Source organism: Poecilia mexicana, unplaced genomic scaffold, assembly GCF_051168715.1.
Source record: "Poecilia mexicana isolate PSO_F unplaced genomic scaffold, ASM5116871v1 scaffold_21, whole genome shotgun sequence".
NCBI classification, from domain to species: domain Eukaryota; kingdom Metazoa; phylum Chordata; class Actinopteri; order Cyprinodontiformes; family Poeciliidae; genus Poecilia; species Poecilia mexicana.
Genome location: NW_028263390.1, coordinates 3,980,892 through 4,004,324, shown reverse-complemented (window position 1 = coordinate 4,004,324; position 23,433 = coordinate 3,980,892). Strand labels below are relative to the sequence as shown.

At 39.9% G+C, this 23,433-nt stretch overlaps 1 protein-coding gene across 1 annotated transcript in view; it reads left to right on the top strand.

Annotated features, from left to right (window-relative positions):
- Window positions 1-23,433, top strand: part of disp1 (dispatched homolog 1 (Drosophila)) — an 86,413-nt gene that overhangs the window by 8,960 nt on the left and 54,020 nt on the right. The window contains exon 3 of the mRNA XM_014973747.2: window positions 18,670-18,742. The gene's annotated coding sequence lies outside the window, so the exon portion shown is untranslated. The remainder of the gene's footprint in view (window positions 1-18,669; window positions 18,743-23,433) is intronic.

The window sequence follows — 23,433 nt, the reverse complement described above, 5'->3', positions numbered from 1 at the left end:
TGTATTGATGATTTTGTCCCACTTGACAAAAAATTTGGACACATATGCTGATGAAGATGCTGGTCTCTCCTCCCTTTTTTCAATAGAGACCGAAACTTAAAACTTTTTGTTGTCTTTGCCCTTGTTTTCTGCCTAGTATCCATTTTCTCTCCCTATCACAGCTGATGTGAACAGAAGCATGCTGTGCAACCGCAATAACAGTCCACTTTGAATCACAGTACAAAGTAATATTTAATTAAACAAAGAATTCGGGCAAAAGCTTTTGCCTAGAGGATTTTTTTTTTTTTTTACTTTTATTGAAGCATATATGGAGTCGCTCCATCCCTTGTCAGAATCATCCAAATCTGCACCTTGACGCATCGAGAAATAGATTTTGTCTCCCCTTCCTAACATACACATCAGTTATGGCCTGGTTGTTTTGTTTTGAGGCATACGTTGACATAAAACTGTAACGGTTTCAAAACCAAACCATTGGTACAGGTCAAACCCAGGTAAATATGTCAGAGAACCAAATTTCCTTCAGCTATGTAGAGAAGTCACTTCACACTAACTCCATGACCTTGTCACTGCCTCTGTTTTCCTTTACATTTTGAGAAAACGCCGCAGCATTGAGTTAATTCAATCCGTCAGATAAACCAGCCCAGCCTGCCTCACTGAGGGCGTTCTGCTATTTTCAGCTGAATGCCATGGCATCATCAGCCATGTATGGGATTACTTTTCATTAAAAGAAGGGTTGGTAAGTGCATTGACTGACCAGACTATCAATGTCACCTTGAATATTGTTAAGCTAGCTTAAAGAAAATGCTCACATCCCCCGCAGTAGACGACAGCCGAACACTGGGAATGTGAGGTTTTTTTTTCTAGGAATACACAGTGGTAATAGATGGCCTGTATGTTGCTTTCACTCACCCATGAATACAGTGATTACCCTGAGTACAAAGAGTCCTCAGAAAGCCTCATGTACCCTTACAGAACTGCTGTTATTGCTGAAAAAGTCTTTGCTTTGTTCCCTCTGTGTAGATGGTGCTCTATTAAGAGTCCACTCCCTTCTGATTTTCAGCTTTGAAATCCCAACTCCACTTTGTGCATGTATGAACTACAGCAACACCAGATCCAGTCCAAACAGAAAGATCTGTCTGTGACGCGGATTGTGACGCAGCTCCGGGTTGCCGGGGTCTTTTAACAGAAGCAGGGAGGCAATGTCAGTGATGTGGTCTTTTTGTCACGTTGTCCAAAGGGTAGGGAAATATTGTATTACATCCAAAAATATCACTTATCAGCTATGAGACCAATAGAATTGTGGTAAAAAATAGATTTTGTAAAGAATTACAGTTCCAAGTCCTGGGACTTCTGAATATATTCAAAATGCTCCAAAACTGGTTTTAAAATAATAAGGTTGTGTGTCGTCGCTTGCTCCAATTTTCAAGTATACTTGAATATCGTCGACTCACCCACTGAATATATTTTGAATAATTCTTTGATATTTTGTTATTTAAGAAAAAGCCAAGCTGCTGTGCTAACCTAATACTAACTAATTTAAGTTACATAATTTTATGCACAAACCTATTTTGTAAATGTCTGTCACTCGTTCCAAAACTCATTTCATTCCATGTAACCAGGTTATTCAAACTGGTCTTTGTTGCTGTTTTTCATCATGTGGTTCCAGATTTGTTGTGTAATGTCATGGTCTCCGCTGTTTTTGAGTTACAAAATGTTTAATGTTGAAGGTAAGTTTGAAAATATCACTAGGTAATTTTCTTATTGGAAGATGTTAATAACACCTAAACACCAAATACAAAATCTTAAAAAAGACAAATATAAATAAACAGACAAAGCTTAGCCTGGTGGGGCCACAAATAAAGCCTGGTGGCCCGCCAGACTTATTATACACTGGGGGAAATCCTGAATGTCTTCTAACAGGAAACTAAATCAGTCTCGCATCATGCAGTTTAACAGAGTCCATGCAGGTTAACTCAAACTGTCTGGCACGTCAAAATTCACGTTTGACATTTTTGAACATTAAAAGCTTTTCTTTCCTAAAAATAAACGTGGGATCTCTATCGGCTGCCGCGAAACTGCCGGTTAGTCATCGTTTTCTCACACAATGTCTGCATTTAGTGCCCGGACCTTTTTCACAGCCTCCGTAGAGACCCATAATGCCTCAGTGTGCGCCGCTTGGGAGAGAGGAAAGTGGCAGCATTGTTGGACTGTTATGATCACAGCTGGAAAGCCGGTTTATTCTGATGATCTTTTTCCTCCTCTGCATCACTGCCAGGAGGAACGAGACGTGTGCAGTTTGCCTGAGTCTGGAGGTCTTTGGGGGCGGGAGGAGTGTGAGCTGAGCAGGAAGTAGGAAGGACATGCAGGAAGAGAGGCTGCACGCTCTGATAAGAACATCAATACGCTCCTTTATCGCCACACATCAACTCCTTGTTTGCTGCTCTCTTAAAGTAGCTGCTTAAAACACTTTATGCTTCCCTGCTTTCAATTGTTTCTGGTATTCATTCCAAAATATACTGATTGTTATATTATTTTTCTTTTTAGATTCAGGTGTTTATCAGATACACTTACAGTTGGGCTGCAGTTGCCACTAAATACTTCCTGTATTACCACATACTGTGCACTTTTCAATAATGTTATAACTGTATATGCATATGAAAAGTAGACCAGTCACAATAAATCAATTAATTGCATGATAAATTAAAAAGAGCTAAAACAATTCCATTTGCATAATTTATTGTTTTTTCTTTTTTCTCTCTTTCTACCAATAATTGGATGACAGAAGTTTTCAGTCTGGTGCTTTGGTCTCAACTAGAGCATTTATTAAGGACAGTTTTGATTACGGAGACTTCAGTTTCCGTTTTATTTGTTGTTTCTGTTGCTTTTTTATTTATGATGGATATTAAAAATGTCTTCCAGCTCCAGTGTTAAATATTCATTCGAGTTTAAAGTTTAATGTGCTCTTGCATTATTATGCCATTACCATTATATTACTTGAAAATGGCCTCAAAACAACAATATCATAATTCATTGCAATAACTTCTTGGACAATTAATCGTCCAGCAAAGTTTGTTATAGTGACAGCCCTATCCATATGTTTGTTGTTGTGGTTTCGCTGTTTTCTTTTCTCTCTTTCTGCAGGTTTAGAGACACTTTATTCTTCTCTGCTTTTGAACGTTTCTGTTGTCCGGACTCTTTGCTTGGGAGATCAAATACTGACCACTTTTGTCTTCAAAATGTAACTTTTTTAATGCAAGTCATAAAAAATCGTCCTGAACAACAAATATGAATTCTAACTCTGAATACTTTTCCTACTGGAATAGATAAAGCTGAAGGGGTGGGGGGAAGTAACTTTCTGTGAGCCAATCAAACAACAGTTTTCTCTCTCTGTTCTCAAAAATGTTTTCCTCCCTCCGCCAGGACCGTTCTGTGCCAAAAGGGATCCAGGTGTGGTCAAGGCAAAGTTTATATTATGAAGAAGTTAGGACTCGATTATCTACACAGGAAATCTGAAAACCTCAATGGAAGTTGCTCTAAAATCAGAGTAGATACTCCCAACAGAGTGTAAACATCTGAAATAATGCTAAGGTTGACGAGGTTGGTGAGTTGAAAACCTTATTGTTTGGCTAACTGTAACCTTTTATAGTCTGTTTTTGATCAAATTGTTATATTGAGTTTAGAAATGCATTGATTAAGCATTTGATGATATTTTCTCCACTTTATTCACGATCGCACCCCCCCTCCCTGAATGGAGTCTACGAGACTGAAGCCTCAATAAAATACTAAGAAAAGAATGTGCAAATGTAAGGCATATTTGAGACTCTCTGGACTGAAAAGTATTTCACAGATGTATTTCAACTGCCCTCTTTCATTTTCCCCCCCACAATCTATAGACTGCAAATCCTTATAGATTTTAGCTAGGTGTGTTTATAATTACCTAACAAGTCATTAGAATGACAGAAGACAAACAGAATCTCAGTTTTTTTAAGTAGTACTTAAAAAATGTTATTTTAATGACATAAAATTGAAACATTGGGGGATAAATGATGGATTCATGCAAAAATGATAGAGAAAACATTTTTGTTTCAGCTAACATTGACACCGAAAGATTGATTTGTAAAGCTGCTGAGCAACATTCATATCCTAACCACGTATTCATTTCATTTGAACTTTTTCATACATTTCCACATTATAACCACAATTTCAATGTTTTATTGTGGTTTTTTGTGATAGACCAAAACAAAATGATGCATGGTTGTGAAGTGGAAGGAAATGATTGATGGCTTTTCAACTATTTCAGTGCTGACCAGTCAATACTAGCAATTACAGCTGGAAGATGTTTGTTTTGGAGGCGAAGTCTCTGCCAGTTTTCAACATAATTTTTGCTTATTTATTGCAGCAAAGCTCAAGCTCATCCAGATTGGATGTAGAGACTTTTGGACGTTTATTTTTAACCCTTGCCACAGATTATCAGTTAGCTCTAGGTCTGGAGTTTGACTGGGCCCATTAAGTGTTGCTGGAAGGTGGATCATTCTCGGCAGCGTTGAACAGGCTTCCTTCCAGAAACATCCTGTGTTTAGTTCCAACTTGTTTTCCATCAGCTCTGACCAGCTTCCCTTCCCTGTTTTGCATTATAGGAGCTATTTCTCAGTGCAAAACATTGTTAAAGTGTTAAAGGAGCCATATTGTGGTGACTTCCTGAGGGCGGAGTTTCAGAAAGAGCAGAAGTTTCTTAAAACGGCAGAGCCCAATTTCAAGGTGTTAATTTATGCTGACAAACTTCCTGTAAGCCATATTTGATGTCTATACATACAGCATTTTCATAACAACTGAAGTTAACATTGTAACTTCTTTGTGCTATAAAATGGCAGTGTGTTTAAACTTCTTCGCAACCTCACCCCTGGCCCGTCAGCTGTGTTCCTTGGTCTTCATGTTGCTCTGCACACTTCCAAAGCTGATTGGTTGCTCTTGATTTTGATGATTTCCCTTCAACTTCATAACTTTGCTACTACTGTGTGTTGGTCTATTAATTCAAATACAGTTCATTGAACTTTGTGGATACAACAAGATGAAACATGAAAACGTCCTAGGAGTGAGAACTTCTGGTTTTCATCTTGCTCCTCTGTGTTGGCCCCTTTTTCTCAGTGGCTCCTGTCGTCTCTTCAGCCAGACTCCTTATAAGACGTGACAGTATTTCGTTTCTTCCTTCGTCCGGAGCAGTCGTGTCGTAATCTCTTTGTCCATCTGTCGTTTCTTATTCCGAGGTCTGAATCAGTTCCGTGTAACAGTTTGACAGACATTGTTGTCGCACAATTAGTTTTAATCACGCTCTAATCCTATCTAATCTCATTAGCATGAAGTTTTCTCTCAGTGTTTGCTTAGCTCTCTGCTGAAGTTCTGGATTCTCCTTTCTCCCTCTCAGTGCCGGGGAGTTTCCTGTCCTCCATGGGGGATTAAAGTTGACGAAAAGCACGTTCGGGTTGATGAAGTTGTTCAGACACACCTGCGTTCGAACAATCCCATATGGTGCAGCTATGCATGTAGGCACAGGCATAGCCGTACATATCGGCACGAGTGAACTACAGCAACATTTGGCTTGCATTTCCGCAGCAGCTTCTTCTGCAGACGGTAGGGAGAGGATGAGATTGCGACAGAGCACTTTAAAGTTCTTTGTCTTAAGTAGTTTTTCCATAATACTTTTTTTTTTGCTTTGGATTTTTGTTTGACCTTGACATGTAGGAGCCCAGGGTCCTAGCAGTTCCCTGCTTTCTTTCTTTGCTCAACTTGCTGGTTGTTGGCAGCTTGTTGGTCCCTGCTGGATGGTTTCATTGGTCCCTGTTGGATAACAACGTTGAGTAAAAGCAGGATGTACAAGCTGCTTTAGATACAAGCCCTTGCTTTTTGTTGCAGTTTCATTGCACAATCCACTTCTCCACACCATTTCTGTCCTTTTAGTATTTCACTAAAGGATTTTAGCTTATGCTGCACGTTTACTGCCCACAATGGTAAGTACGTCCTGTTAAATCTGCGTCTGAGCTGCCTTAATTGTTAATGGCGTAGATTCATCATTGTTTAAGAAACATTCCTCAGAGATTTTGGTCTATTTTAACAGGGTGTCTGTGAGGCCATTGGAGGTAGAGTGAACTCATGTTCAAGAAACCAGTTTGAGATGGTCTGAACTTTTCAGATACAATTCTCTGTCCTGTACGGGACTGCCATCTTAAGGGTGTTTTTTTTTTTTTTTTTACAGATTATAGTCTGGTAGATTCAGCTCAATTGGAAACCAAAATGGCAATATTTGTTACATTTTCAGGTGGTGGGGTTCACTTTCACAGTGTGCCATGTTAAACAATTCAAACACTTTGAAAAACCAGTTTACCACCCTCACCTGTGGTGGCGCTGCACCAAGAGACACTGAAGGAAACAAAAAAATTCTGAAGAAGACATTGAGCCAGGCCAGCTGTAGGAACCCATATGAACTGATTAGATCCCAGTTGTCACCCTTTGGTGGCTGTTATAGATATGCCAGGTTTTGCTCTTAAAGAGGCAGCATTATGTAAAACTTTTTCAGCATTGTTTGTTATTCCCTCTTCAGAAACATACCTGGAGTTTTGCCTTGATTCTTCCTCATTCTCATGCATGTTTGCGAAATATTTTAATCTCCCATGGCAACCACTCAGCCGTGTAAACGCCTGGGTGGAACCTAGCAGCGCCTTCCAGGTGCAGCTCATCCTCAGAGCTGCAGTTTACAACCTTCACAGGTCCCACCTCTCATACCAGCCCTTCCCCAAAACTCCCCCGCTTAGCTCCTTCAGACTAGCCAGCAGCAATTAGCAAACACCTGATGCAACAGCGCATCTGCTGAGCTCATTGCATGCAGGAGGTGCTTCTCAGTGCAACGCTGGTAAAAATGTTGCACAGGAGCCATGTTGTGATAACTTCCTGAAGGCGGAGTTTCTTAAAGAGACAAAGGCCCAACTTCAAGGTGTTGGATTACAAAGTAAAATTTCTTATATAGTCATTTTTAAAACAACTGAAGTTAACATCGTTACTTGATTGTGCTATAAAATAGCACCATGTGCCTGGAAAACTTATAATTCTTCCCCTTTAAATATTCTCTTTCTCTTTAACATTGTACTGTGATTGCTAAAATATAATAGTTTTCTCCCATGTCAGAATTTACTTTTGTAAGCTTTTTAGATGTTTCTTAATCAGGATATTGTGACAATGTTGTGAACTATGGTTGCACATTCTTAGGAAAACATGTTGTGCATCCAGTGAGCAGGGCGATTGCTTTATTACTTTTTAAAAAAATGCTTTAAATCTGTAATAAAACTTTCAATAATACACGAAGGAAGCAGGAAAAGCCTCTCCTATGCCAGTGTGAACAATAAAGTCTGAAAGACGCACATCTCAGTAGAAAATCCTACAAAGCAAACAATGTGACATCATGGGGTCTGAACGCTAAACAAAAGCAAACAGACAGACCTGTCAACTGTCTGACTGAGCAGCAGGATAAAACCGAGAGCTGTCCCAGAAATAGAGGCTACAAGCGTCCCACAGTCTACTAGACCCAAAATAACAGTAAACAAGCCCTACCTCGAGCAGAACATGACGCATGGAAAGTAATTAAGCGAATCCTCAAAGTCCACACTCCCTCGCCTGGTTTAGACTTCTCTTTTTATGGATAGAGTAATGCTCGTAGGGCAACAAACAGGTGATTGAAACGTGTAAAATAACTTGTTTATAACACTGTGCAATGTAGACTTTTGGAAGAAACACATAAACAGAGCTTTAGCTGTTTACTGCACAAGACGGGTAAACATGTCAGTCTTGTTCCTTGTGGAGAAAATAAGTCACTTTACTGAACAACCTAACTATGACAGAGCATCAGGGCCACGCAAAGAAAAATTATAATATAATCACAAAAATAGTCATAAAATTACGAGAAAAGCAATGTTGTTATGACTATTCTTGTAATATGACTTTGTTTTATTTCGACTTTAATCTCACACAACTTTATTCTCATAATATTGTTATCTTGTAATATTGTGACTTTGTTCTCAGGATATTAAGATTATTCTTGTTTGATTTCGACTTCTCGTAGTTTTACTTTGTTCTCAAAATTTTACGATTTCATTCTCATTATTTTGACTTTATTCTCATATGACCTGACTCTTGTAATATTATGTCTTTATTCTCATTTTATTTTGACTTCTCATAATTTTATGACTTTATTCATAAAATTTTAACTTCAGTTTCATATGACTATTCTCATAATATTATGACTTTATCCTGGTTTTATTTTGACTTTATTATTCTACGACTTTATTCTCTTCACTGTGACTTTGTTTCAGCTTTATTCTTGTATGACTTTATTCTCATAATTTTACACTTTTGTTTTTTTAGTATATCTCTAATACTCCAGTATAAAAAACTACTTTTTCTTGAGTGCATGTTATGTTTTGGTAGTACCGGTTCATTCAGCTGCATTTCCTGGTTCTGACTTAGCAGATCCCAAGGTTTCAATAGGTGGCGCACAAAGAATGACCTCTCCTGCTGATATCCGTTCTTCCGACCTTCTTAGGAGCAGATAGGTTCCTCTCTCAAAACATCAGCATTTGCATATAGACACAGACTAGCCTCAGTGAGCTCGTCCAAGTCTTACATCAGCCCATTGGACCGGACTCATGATTGCCCCCAGCTGCCAAGCGCAGACGTGAGCCTTCTCACACAACGTGTCCGCAGCTGTCAAGGTCAGCTTGAAAGCTCTTTCCTGCACAATTTTTGACTAGAGAAATGTGTTTGTCCATATAATTGTGGGCTTTGGTATGTTGGAGGAAAAGCAACTTGCTTTGATGGTACTGCACCTGCTTCTTTATTCCTTAAAGGGGCAGTACTACGTAAAGTCGTTTTTTTTTTACTTTTATGTCATGTTATGATGTTATTCCCTCATCAAAGACATACCTGGAGTGTTGCCTCGATTCTTTCATGCATATTTGATAAATTCTTAAGTCTGTACGGCAACCATTCAGCTGTGCAAAACGCCTGGGTGGACCTAGCTCCGCCTTTGAGATGCAGCTTGTCCTCTTAGCTGCAGTTTCCAAGCTTCAGATCGTCCTCCTCACTGGGAGCATCCCTCCCCTGTGACTCTCTCACTAAGCTCCTTCAGTCTAGCCAGCAGCAATTGGCAAACACCTGAAGAACTCATCATACAAACTTCTACAGTCTGAAACAGGATCATGGAGACCCATTGCTGTGAAGGTGTGCTGAAGGCGGGTGTTGGAGAGGATAGGAAGTTCTTAAAGAGACAGCAGCACAATTTCTAAACGTCAGATGATGCATGGTCATATTTTGTAAGTTATTTTTGATATATTCAGCATTTTCATTAGAACTGAAGGTAACATAGTTACTTAATTGAAATTGGACCTCTGTCTCTTTAAAACAACTGCTGCTCTTTCTGAAACTCCGCCTTCAGGAAGTCATCACAACATTCCTCTATTAACTCTTTAACAACATTTTTACCACTGTTTCACTGAGAAGTAGCTCCTGTAATGAGCTCGGCAGATGTGCAGATGCACCAGGTGTTTGCTAATTGCTATTGGCTAGTCTGAAGGAGCTGAGTGGGAGAGATGCGGCGGAGTGCTGCTCTCTGAAGTGGGAGCTCGGAAGCTTAGAAACTGCAGTTTTGGGGAGGAGCTTTGTCGCCAAAGGCGGAGCTAGGTCAACCCAGGTGTTTTTCACAGCTAATGGTTGCTATTGGAGACTAAAGAATTTCTCAAACATGCATGAAAGAATTAAAGGAACACTCCATGCATGTTTTTGATGAGGGAATAACAAAACATGATGTAAACCCCCAAAAAGTCGATTGTACATAGTACTTGCATGTTGATAACAATGTTCCATCCACTTCACAACTGTCCACTACTTTTTATCTTATCACATAGAATCCAAATAAAAAAGTTGCACTTTGTGGTTTTAACATGACAAAATGTCAAACAATTTAAAAAGATCCAGAGATATAAATACCTGGCATGGCACTGTTGGTGGAAATGTCTACTGTAAAAGGTTTAAAGACACGTGCTGCTTTACTACTCCCCCCTGCTTTTAAATGTGTAATCATAAGAAAAGAATAATTGCCGCAAAATGTTCTTCACCAAGCTCTCTGAGTAGCAGTAATAGTTGTCATTAATAACGGAGTGTAATTTAATAGACAGACTGTATGCAGGAATCCCGTACAGTTTACTCCAACATGAGTTCCTGTTGGAGAGCACCGCGGCCTGGTCTCCGTCAGCTGTCAGTGGTTCTCGTACAGACCCGGCCTGTGCTGTGCCATCGGCTCTCTCACCGCAATCACAGCATGTTTATGGACCTCTGGAGGCTCCGCGCTACAGGCCGGACTGCTGTGTCATTTTGTGGACCTAATTATGATTTGTGGACTTGATGCTTTTGGGGTTGGCTGCATAGTTTTTTTTTTTTATTGACCAGCTCTTGGTGAGGTTAATGTCGTTGTCATTCTGACATCACGGGTGGAGGTTTCTGTGACGTCGTCTTGAGCCATTTGAGACCTTCTCCTGTCGTTCCAGTCACCTTTGGATGACGGTGTTCAGTGGAATACAATTTATAAACCGATAAACAGTTCAGTGTTCCTTTTGATTTAAGAGTAAAGCTGGACGAGATGAGCTAGAAGTTTGAAAATGATCTCTATAAAAACACTGGCCTTGCTCCTATAATAACATCTGGATCTGGTTTTGGTCAGTACCCTTCCCAGAATACTAAAGCAAAGCGGACTACCTCTTAGCTGAAGGTTTGCCTAACGGCTTAATAATTCAGTTATTCCTCCTGATTCCCACAAATTCTTCAAAAGAATGGCTCACTATTAGAAAACTGCTGATTTCTACTTCCCTTACCCGTGTCTTGTGCCCATCCTCCCAACATCCTCTCTTGTTAGGGAAACAGACCGCGCTTTGTTTTTGCAATTATCACTTGGGCCAAAACCACGTTTCTGAAGCCCAAAGGTCGCAACAACTTGCCCTTTGGGGTTCTGTTTAAGTGCCACTTAAGACCGCTACTGTAGCTAATCACAAGGATTTATGAAGTGTATCACCGAGAGACCAGCGGACTGGAGAGCAGTTGCTGGCACCCTGCTAAGGTGTTACAAACCCTCTTTTCTTTTGTCTTGACTTTCTTTTCCATCTTCTGTTAAAGCTTCCGATTGATGGCAGCTGGTGAAACGTTCTTTGTTCTCCATTTGTTGGCTCTGAAAGAAGGTCCGTTCCACTGCCAGCACAAGACTTTTCTTCCTCTTGCCGATGCTGGTCATTCCTTAAACAGTCCTGCACAGAAAGCTTTAGATTGATCTTGAGAGGACCCTTTACGACTCCCTGATCCATCCAGTCACATTCCAGTGTGGTTCTTGTGAAGGTTTTGTCTGTTTTTCATAATTCCAGGTTCATGTCCAACCATTAGTGCTTCCAATGTTTCCGGTAATTGGGAGTTTTCAGCAGGTCTTACTGGTGAGAGGTGTAGATTGGGGTTTGGAGAATAAAGAAAAACAAAACAAACTGAGTGGAAGAACGCAAGCAAAAAGTGTTCTTAGTGAACTTCAGAAAACTTCAGAAGCATGTACTACAAAATCCAGATGTTGTCCCATCCCCTCCCTCCCCACACACACACACCCTACCCCAGGCACATGCACACACACCCAACCATCTTCATAGTTACCATCACAAACTTGAATCTATTTTTAGGAGGAATTTTATGTGATTTTCAATTACCTCTACAAGTAACAATTTGAAACACATTACAGAGTGTTCTCGCAGCATGTTGTTGCCAACAACATGTTTCACTTTGGGTATTTTGCAAACCCATTGAATAAATTAGAGTATTATTGAAAAGTCAAATTATTTCCTGAACTTGAAACACACTGTATAGATTAATACACACAAACGAATGATTGAAAACCTTAATGAAAAATATGTTTAATACCAGTTTGAAGGTTGTCAACTTTCAAGTGCTTTTAATGTGACAAATGAACCTCATTCAAACATACAGTCTAATTCATTGAATAACCGCCTTTTTATGTTAAGGTCTAAAATATCAATGTTATTTTGAAGTCCATATTACCCATCCCCATTTTTTTCCTTTTTAGGGTCTAGTGGCCTTTATTGAACAGATCGTTTATTTAGCCATAAACACACACAAAAATATTACGTTTTAAAATTTATTTTCTTTATATTCCACTTTTTAAAGATGAAAACAGGAACTCCTCATTAGCTTCTTGCCTTATCCAGGGGGATATATCTGTCTCTTTGCTCCTCCTACTTTTGTTAACCTCTTTAAATCTCTACCCGATAATGCCTTTGGTCTGGTTTGAGTGAACACAACAACAGGTCAGAGCTAATGAGCTCTCTGTCAGGAATGCAATGTATAGGCACCCCTCCACACACACACACACACGGACACACGTGCACACGCGCACACACACATGTTTGCGTGGCTATCTTTGTGGGGACTTTCCATCGACTTCCATTCATTTCTACAGCCTAAACCTTACCTTTACCCTTTTCCTAACCCTACCCATCACATACCTAACCCCAACCCTAACCAAAACTCAATTCATACCTTAGCCCTAAATCTGACCCCTGACCCAAAAACACCGTTTCCCCTTGTGGGGACCAGACTCCGGTCCCCACAAGGGGCAATTGGTCCCCACAACGTAGTATATGTCAGGAAAATCGTCCCCACAAGGTATTACAAACAAACGCACACACACGCGCGCGTGCACTCTTCCCCCTCCACCCTGTGGCAAATGCCATACTCTTGGATACCTACAGATGGGGGTTGGAGGGGACACACTTCCCATTAGATTCCTTAAAGAGGCCTGATTGGTTGAGAAAATGCCAAAGAGAAGTCAAAATCACTTCAGATGCTGCCTCGCACAGCTGTGTGAATGCAGGAAGCAACGGTACCGGCGCTGATGAAGAGGTTAAGTCAGATTGGGGGACTGCACTGGGAGGGGGTGAGTTGAATCGGGACTGCAATTAGTTTTACCATTTGTTCACCTTCCTCACTCTTTTTCTCCTAATCCCTCAAAGTCCCCCTTATCCATAAGTGACCTTTGCCATGGGAGGTCGATATTGCGTTCCTGCAGGATGACCTTTGGTAATGAGAAGGTAGGTTAACGGGCGACCTGGAAGCACTTTGTCCCCATCTCCTGGGAACTCAAACAGTGAGCATACAAAGGCACACAGCAACAGCTGCTCCATCCCTTGCTCTCGTTTGGAAATAACAGGAACATAAACACCAACCACATCCCCATGAGCGATGCGCTTGAGGTGTCATGGGCTTCTACAGCAAAGAAGAGCTTCCCCACAGCCCTAAACATTTTGTGTGTGGGACAGAAACTTCAAAGGTGGTCTCATCTGATTGTAGCCCCTGCTTCCATGTGTGTGCTGTGTTCTCTACATGAGTTGAAACAGACTGTAACCGAGACATTTGATGTCTTTGATTCTGAACAGTTTACCACATGGGTCATATTTAGGGGTGAGCAATATGGACTTAAAGTTTTATCATGATATTTTGTGGTACTATTCTGATAACAATAAAAGTGACAATAAGAACTATTTGTCACTTATTTTTAGGCAACTGTTTGGCTGTTTGACTACATGACACAAAAACAAAGGTACAGTTCACACACTATTTTGTAATATGCTTCTTTTGGACGCCAATCACATGTAGGCATGCACCAGTCCACTTTTTTCACTTCTGACACTAAATCTCAGATATGAGGCTGATATAATATATGTATCATATGAACTGATACCGATCCGATAAAACAAAAAGTGCTGAATTGACTTCAAGCATTTCTATTTTTAAACACAAATATACATGTATTCAATCACAAATTTATTTTATAGCTCTGCACCAGTACAGCACACTTAAATACATCAATATCTTGACAACCTTGGTCAAACTTGTAAAAACAACTCAACTTTATTTTGTTCAGTCAGTGCTTTTAGAATTTTTCTTCAGCATCAGGGCTGATACAGATATTGATATCGGATTGGTGCATCTCCAGTCACATGACGGAGCGTGATTTATATCACTAAATTGCTCATAGTAACTGCATTCAATCATATTTTCAAATGTATTGATATTTATTGAAATTCTCATTTGACAAATGGCGAAGAAAATATCAAAACTAACAGTCCCACAACAATACAATAAATGTTTATAAGTGCCCACCCCCAGTCACATTTGTTGGGCAGCTCACAAACGCACGGCACACCTCAGAGGCACAACTTCTTTTTTTTCCAGATGCATCTTCTGAACCTCTTGGCTGCAGATAAAGCATGGATACAGTATCCTTGTTGACCTGTAGCACATCTGCGATAATGAACTCTTGCATTCTCCATGCTTACTCCTTGGTTTATCGGCGTAACATTGGAATAACTCAGCAGACAGGTGTGTTGGGTTGATGTATGCCCTTTATCCTGAGCAAGAAAGTTTGCTTTAAGTAGGTTAAATCAGGCAGCTCCAACAGTTTAAATTATTAAAAATAAATTGTGGTATGATTCTAAACCAACCTTCCCCTCTCACCATGAGCCTATTTAGTCACCACGGCCTGCTTTGGTTTGCCCTTGCCGTTTTGGAGTCTCTCCCAGCACTGCTGCTTTCATCGCTGTAGATCTTTCATGCCGATATGCACATGTAATTTGATACAAGCTTAATCTCCCCCCACCTCTTCTTTTAAAATCTGACTTGTCCCATTGCAATTCACATATCTAGCAAGAAATCACACAGCTGAAAAAAGACACAAGTGGAGACAGGAGCGAGTAGAGGTTTCTTGGCTGGCATCCATGTTTTACAAAGACAGGTAATCTACCTCTGTAACGGGCCATGCAATTCTTTTCTTTAACTTGAGAACCTGAAAAAAAGGACTCCCTGCCCTCTTTACACATAAATCTATCACATATTGTACACCAAGGGAAAATATCACGAAGGGGCAAGTGTACACGAAAATATCTCCTCAAAAGTATTGATGTCGTCTGCGGGTCCAAAAACTGTACAGTGAAAGCGGACTAGTTGAAGTGCAATATCAACATTGTTGTCCCAATGCATTAAGGCATATAACACACCCACAAACTTTTAACCAGTCACACAACTCATCGCACAAAGTTGTGTGATGAGTAAAACTAGCCTCCCTGCTAACAAGATATAGCTATTTTAGTATATCATTGAGAGACAATTTTTGTCGCTTTGGATGAAGCATGGGAGAGCCTTGGCCTGGTTAAAAACCAGCCTCTTGTTTTATGCTTTGCTTCTTACAGAGAGTCAGGACCCTTGGCCATTGAAGAACAATTTCTGAGAAGTCCAGCTCAATGGGAGACAATCCAAATGGAACACTGAAGGGAGATGAGAATTGAGTGGAATTGCATAGAAGGCAATGGCCAGGCAGGGAGAGCCTTAGCTCATTATAGAAAGTTCTCTGTTCTCTAGTCGTACTTTTTTTATTGATATGTATAAAAAAAATCACTCTTAAAGCCAGAAGTGGGGCTTGTTCAGACTCCTTTGCTCCAAAACAATATTTTTATTATCTCATCTGCTAATAATTGCATAGTATTTGAGACAACAAATTATAAGGTCCTGATTAATCTAATGTCATGTACAAGTTACCCTTAAAGTTACCCTTAAAGGTCACACCCCTTTTTCAGGGCGTAAAATATACAGCACTGACAAAGTACACACACAGAGTGGTGAAAATGAAAGCAAGCGGGGCGTGTTGAAAATTCATATGACTAAAATATCAGATCAAATGGATAGTGGAGTGATGGAAACCACTGATGGTTTCATGTTGTTAGGATGTAGCTCTCCTTAGGGCCTGGATACAAGCAGCTGTTGTGTTCCCTCCTACGGCAGGATGGCCCACAGCTGTTGTTACTGGTCCTCGAGATCCAGCAGATCGACACTGGGGTGAACTTCAACACCAACCTGATTCCACTCATGCTGAGTTGGGAAAAGACAGCGGGGTTTGTTTGGCTATGGGTGGACCTCAAACCCGTGCAGGAAGTTCAAAAACCCACATTGTAACTTATCACTTCTATGCATGGGTGTGATGCTCACCTTTGGGAATGCAGAAAAGAGATATGTTGCAAAAAATGATACAAAGGCGAGTGTCTGAGGCTGACGACCTGAGCCTAACTTTACAACAGCAATACAGATTCTCTGTTACACAGCCTAACCTGCGAACGGGGCAGGAATAAACCAGATTTCAGAGCTGTCTTGTCTGTCTAGAAATGGCTTTCACTCAGAGGAAATGAGTCTACGATACACAGGCATTGCTCAAATTCCTCCCCTTGTCATTGCTGCTAAAGCAAATAATGGCTTAGGGGGAAGGATTCCGCCACTGAATCAACAGATTGTTTGTATCTTCACAGGCTCAAAGGGAACATTTTCAAGGTTTTGAAAATGTTAGAGCTTTTTTTTTTCCAAAGGAGATGATTGCTTGCCTCACTGAAACCATGGGGTTTCAGCATCTCAGTTCAAGGAGATATATGGATTTCACCTCTCGGGATTGGAAAAGACACTGGACATTGGATAATTTGCTGCAAACCTGCCTGCTTAGAACTACCAGCAATGTGACTTCCATTCAGACTGGAATAATATCAGCATGGGAGCAGTATTTTTTGTTTGTTTTTTTTACAGCGACATAGTTACATGTTCATAGTAAACCACATTAATTTGAGAGAGAAGGTCAACAGGAATACAACATTATTTATGGAGGATTTAATGTTTTAAAGGAAACCATTTTGGACAATTGAGGGTTCAAGTTTTAAAACCAGACCACAATATGTTTTAGAGTGAACTCTAACACATTAGCTTAACAAAATGAGTTCCCTGAGACTGGTTCTATGTTTTCGATGCTACATATCAACATATTTTTAAATTGTTTTCTCTTGTTGTTTTCTGTCTCTTGATTTCCAACCTTTTGTCTTTTCTGGTTTGGATAACCTTTCCTCAAACTGGAAGGACTGGTTGAAATTTAAGCCCTGTTTCTGGGTAAAGAAACTACCTTTGACCTGAGGTCATTCCTCTAAATTGGCTAAAAGTTCCTCTTTTTTCCCCTCCTCCTGTCCATATTGAATTCTTAAACTGTGTCTAGCTCTCTCTTCTCCATATCGACACACCTCAGTAATTGGTGATGTGGACCATATGTTTGGCTTGAATGGCCTTCTGTTCTGTAAAGCCATTAGACAAAGTCAAAGATATATTATAACCTTGTTATTGGGCTACCTGTCACTGGCTGGGTACCCATCACATTTAGAGGGGTTAAGCCTTCCAGTGCTGTTTCCGTTTTTCTGGCCTTCTCAGATGGTGGATCTGTCAAATCAAACATATTACTTCAAGACACAATGGGTATAGATTTATCATTGTGGGTAATCTTCACAGTTAAATGACCTGCTTGGAACTTTTTAGCAAAGCAGGGGTATGAGGTGGGTGTATGACCTTCTAGCTGGATGGGGTTGGGTGAAAAATGCTTGCATTTTTTGGGAATTTATGTTTTATGGGGTCAGAGTTTAGGTTGTTGACTTGCCATCCGGCACTGGTCTTTTCGCTCCTTTACCATTGCGTGCCTTGGTGGTCTCGGTCATGTCACACAGTGTAAAATTGAGAAGTTCACTATTTAAGTTCAGCAATTTTAGTTTGCTCATGGTAATGGTCTTTCATGTTTTGCAGGACTAAGTTGACCCAAATGGGGTTCAAACCCAGAGTTAATGGAAGGGAGGCATGATGTAAAGACTTTGAAATAGATTTATAATGTCAAATTATAATGAGATTTTAGCAGTTGGGTTATCTTTATAATTAATTCAAATGGACTATTTTGAAAAAAAACAACAAAAAAACAACCCAAACAGTCCCTCCAGTTTTTCGCAGGTTCATGATTGTGGAAATTCACAACGCTAATATACAGCTGTGAGCTGTGAGTTTATTGCTGATTTCCCACAAAAATGTTCAAAAACATTGGGCTTACGTGACAGCTAACTTTCACCTACTGCATGCAGTATTTTTTGTTCTACTACACTGCTGCCTCAACCTTACTTGATGTCAAGTTATAGACTGTGATGGATATGGCGAGAAACAAAAATCACATTTACCGTTGTACATTTGCGCAAAGGTTGGAGCATGGTTATGGGTTATGTCCAAGTCTGCTGATATTGACGTATTGAAGTTTTTTTTAATGGTTTTATTGGCTCTAGTAGCCTTTGAGAGTGGTTAGACAGGAAAGAAGGTCATGAGAGAGGGGAAAGACATGCAGCAAAGGTCATGAGGCGAAGAATCAAACCTGCAGCCTCGAGGACTAAAGCCTCCTTATGTGTGTTGTGCTTTACCCCTGAGCCACCACAGCAGCCCATATTCAAGTTTTTTAAAGAATTAAAATGTTTGTGTGCCCAGTCTGATTGATCTATATTGGTGCTTATTTTCTCTGCTTATGTAGTGGATGCATTTTCCTCTTGGTAAAACCCAAGCTCTCTGCTTTTTAACTGCTGTTGATTGATGTTATAACCTGCGGATTATCAATAGTAACACTTCAGCCTTGATCAAATTATGAAAACCTGTATTAAATAAAATGATTAGAGACAGAATATTCTCTTTGTTTTTCCACAGATCCAGATGTGAAAGCCTCAGCTGGTCTGAACACATGAATGCATGCAGAGCATGTTCCAGTGTCATGTTGCAGGTGAGACACGCTGATCCAAAACAAAATCCCTTTCACCAGACGTGTACCAGATAGGTCAATAAATCTAACATTTTTTGATCACAATCTGGAAAATGTCCTTCATTTTTTCCCCCTTGATATCAGAACATTACCACAAAAATAAACACCTTTATATCGATTTGGATCAATCAGTTCATCTGTTCATTGTAAACTGTATTAGCTAAATTAAAATTTGTATGCAGTGTGTGAAAAGGGGTGGTTTTCTCTCACTTCAGCAAATTGACCATATCACTTGGACATGCGGCAACATTTTCCATTTCCTAGCTAAAAATATCAACAGTCCTGATGTTCTTACTGCTCATAGTCTTGCCTCTCTATAAAGTCTGGTCGTCTACGAGTCACAGTTTGAGATTACGATGGTGGCAATCTTTGGCTATTATTGTTGGCATTGCAACATCCTTAGCAACAATAATATTGAAAACTGCGACGCACACTCGTTATGATAACTGCCTGCCTAAATGGATGCCACATGACCAAATAATAAACCAGTGGCTCATGAGCAATATTTAGCTGTTTCTTGTTGTATTTTTTGCCGACAGTCTGTTTAAAATTAGAGTCAACTGTTTCAAGTACTGATGCTAATGACTGACATAAAAAAATTTTAATCTAAACTTATTTTGACGAATTCAGAAAGTAAATACTCTCGTTGTGTGAAGTATTGTAATATCTTGTTTCTCTGTTCTTTATAAGGTAAAACTTTGAATCTAATAAGTTAACATTAGCAGGTTAATTAGCCAGCCTGCAGTCTGCTGCTTAACAGACATGCCACTCATAATACTATTATGACTAAATTACTTAAAAAGATAAAGGTTCACAAAAACAAACCACTGCTGTTACCGGTCTCTAATGGACCAGAGCATTTCAATTTTTCGGTTCATTTAAATGACCTAAAAATGTTTTTGTAAGGCAAATGACAGAAAACCAAATGTATAAAAACAAGGCCATCTATTTATCATAATCACAACCTTTCATGCACCGTTGTCAACGTAATACCAAGAAGAGAAAAAATATTATTTTTATTGATCTTGTTCAATTAAAGCAAACCAAAAAAACAAAAAAGAAAACGTCACACCACTGAAGAAGGAGCAGAAGCAGAGCTGACTGGATATTGTAGCACAAATGCTGTCTTTGAACTAGATCCACAATCAAATTGAAAAGCCCATGTTTAAATAGGCTTTCACATTCACCGTATATTCATTCTGACAGGCTTGTCTTGACTTCATGTTGTGAACAGCCCTTTAAAAGCCCGTTATTATGAACCTGACGTAAAATCCGCCCACCTCCTCTTTATGTGCTGGAAAAGTCAGACCCCTTTCATCAATGCCCCTTAATCACAAGCAGCCTAATAAAGAAAACATGCAAGGAGTCAAGAGCCGCTGCTGGCCTTCCTCCTTTCACCATGCCTCTGTCTGGCAGGTCCAGACAAGCATGCTGTAACAAAAAAAAAAGCTGAAGATGTTTGTTCTTTACCTGGCAACAGCTGGGTCACTGACACTGAGCCAGGTAGTGATATTATTTACCTCCAGCTCTGTCTGAACAGACTATCCAAAGTTGGAAGAAACACCATTTTTCAGTTAGCTTCTGGCAGCACTGATGTGTAAATTGTGGGCAGTTCTCCTCTGAAAACATGTTAGTTGATGTGTGATTACAGCGGCTTCAGGGTTGTGTGATCATTCACAAATTTTCTGTAACAAGTAAAATAATACAGAATCCCGGGTAATCTAGATCTTATTGGTTTTTTTAACATTTGATTTCGTGCTGTGGCAGAAGCTTCAGGAAGCAGTGGAGAATTGGACGCTCAGGGAAACGCCAGCACAAACGCACACAGATATACACTTTTCTCCCAGAATCTTTCTTCCTTAGCTTTTGTGACACACAAATAAAATGGTTACTTCTATTCAACTGAGGACTTTGTGTTCCATTCATTTTAGTAGCTGCATTTATGCCCAACCCAGACATTTTCCCTAACCATTACCAGTGTATTCTTAGTACCTCTAAACTGAACAACTTGTGTATCTCTAAACCCAACTTATGAATTTAAATTTTTTTATTGTGTGCAGTTGATCACATTTCCAAATGTATGTGATGTATGTGATCTCCTGTGTAAGAAATGCAGGCAACCTAAAATGCCCCTCATTCACAGTAGAGGAGGCAATAACAGCGTTATACATGTAGTGAGTGTGCTCAGCGTTTGCGGAAGTTAACATGGATGGTAATGGTGGAGAGATTTTAAAGTTGTTGTCCAACAAGCGTTTGGACATTAACAATTTAATCCGTATTACTGTCCACCATGGTTGCTGTTTTTCTTCACGCGTCCACGTATGAGGACGCAGAATAGTGACGTTTGTTGAGTTGGCACCACATATCTAAGTGGTCTGGGTTGCGTTTGTAAAAATTCGATCTGTGTTGTTCAAACAGACATGAAAAGATCAGATACAGCTCACGTAAGACCAAAAAAAATTTTTATTCGGGCCACGTCAGCCTGCAGTGTGAACATAGCCCAAATCTTGGACTTAAATTTGGTCGGATTTCAAGATAGCCAGTAAATTAACTCTCACACAAAGTGAAATTTGTTTAAAAAATAAAATAAAATCACAATAAATGAGAACATATAGCAACTCAAAGCACCCAGGGTACTGGTTTAACCATTAGTACTGATGACTCTTGGTCTCATTGAAACATTTGGGTCTGTAACCAATGACTGATTCACCCTCCCCGGTCCTCCCTGGCAGCTGTGTTGACTGTCTCATGCATGGGAACCCTTGATTATGGGGCTGACTGTACTTTTTGGGTCGAGTCTGGCAGTCAGTTCACCGCTCTTCCCGCCGCCGGCACGCACGCAGCACCCAGTCCTCTGCTTTGATCATGGCGCGCTGTAAACGACCGCTGCTCCATCACCCCATGCCTCAGGTCATCCACCGGGCTTTATTGGCCTAATGAATGCCTCGGCGATGTTTATCTGTGCTGTAACGGGTCTGACTGAAAACGCCTCCAGCAGCCACTTCGTGTCCAACGAGCTCACACTTTGGCAGACAGTTGTGTGGCGTGTGCTTCATTAGAAGCCTCAGCTGCGAGGGCCGCAGATCATTTCTTCATTAAAGTTTATGATTTGTTGATTTTAATAATCTGTTGTGTGATTGTTTGGAGAGCATTAGAAAACCAGCTCTCCTTCGGTTAATGGGATACAGGTGTTCTAAAATGACATCAGTGTTTGAGCTCAGTTGGAAGTGGTTGTATTGCTGAAATATAATTATATATATTATTTTTTTCCTTATGAAAAAACATCCAGATGTGATTTATGATTAACCTTTCTCTGTGTAATGCATAAAATATATTAACATATGATGAAAAACTGCAAATGTTTTGGACTATGTAAATAATATGTCTTGAGTGATCAATAACAGATGCTTGAATTGGATGCATTATGGGCATCAGAGTTTAATAAATACTCGAGTTGGCATTGAGCCTCTCAGCCAGTTTAAATATTGACAAGACGTTTGGCTGTGTTTTGCATTAGGTCTTTGCCTGTGACCAGCAGCTTAGCTGTAAGAATTAGAAATTGCGTAGCTTCAGGAGTTGAGTTTTGATGTTTCCCCAAAGGAAAATGACCAAACCCTCATCATCAGCGCTCTGTTACAAGCATATCTGAGCATTTCCCGCCTGTTTTATAATAAAGCAAAATATGTCAGGAGTAATCCTCCAGACTTTAGCCTTATATTATCACAAGAGAAAAATTATGCATTAATGCATGTTGACCGGTTCCTTTTTAATGAAGAAGAGGAAGTTGTTGTACTTGTACCAGATGTGGTGTCTGGTTAAGTTTGGAAGACATATTATGGAAAGTAAAAAAAAAATCTTCCTATGTCAGTTGGCGCAAGGTACTGAAACAACTTAAGACCAAATTTCTTCTTTCCAATTGTGGCCCGGCAAAAGATGAGGCATCTTGATGGAGAACAAGACTTGTAACATGAACAAAATAAGGCGGAGTAAGAAGAATGAGCATGTAAGAAAAAGGACAGGAAGGATTACACACTTTTCTTTCTCTTCTGATTCTTCTTCATCCTTCATTGTCACCTCATCTTCTTCTTCTTCTTCTACTCTTTGAATCCACATCTACTCTTTGAATCCACATCACACCATTTCACACCATTTCACCAGTGACACTGGCTGTCACTGGTGTTTCAATGGCACATTTCCGTAGGTTGCTGAAACACAAGGCTGACGTAATAGTTTTTTAGTGCTATAAGCGATACAGTGCCACTGGTTAAAACTGATGGTGCAATGAAATGTTAAAACCCAACATTTCAGACTGTTATTGGTATATGCTGCCTGGCCAAAACCCATCACCACAATCTGGATTTAACTTAGTAAATGAGTACGAACCTCATATTGGATAATTACTGCATCCATTGTCTTTCAGCTGACGAAATGCAACAAGTAGGTTCTCATGATTGACAGACGTGGAAAAGAGGTTAGTTTGTTTAGCAATGATCAAATAATTTGCATTAAGCAGAGAAACATGTAAGGAGATTGCAGAAACTATTTTAAAAATTGGATAAAGAATTGTCCAAGGAATTATCAAAAACTGGAATAAAAGTGGGAAAATGTGGTGGATTGTGACTGGCGATCACTTATACGTTTGGTAAAATCAA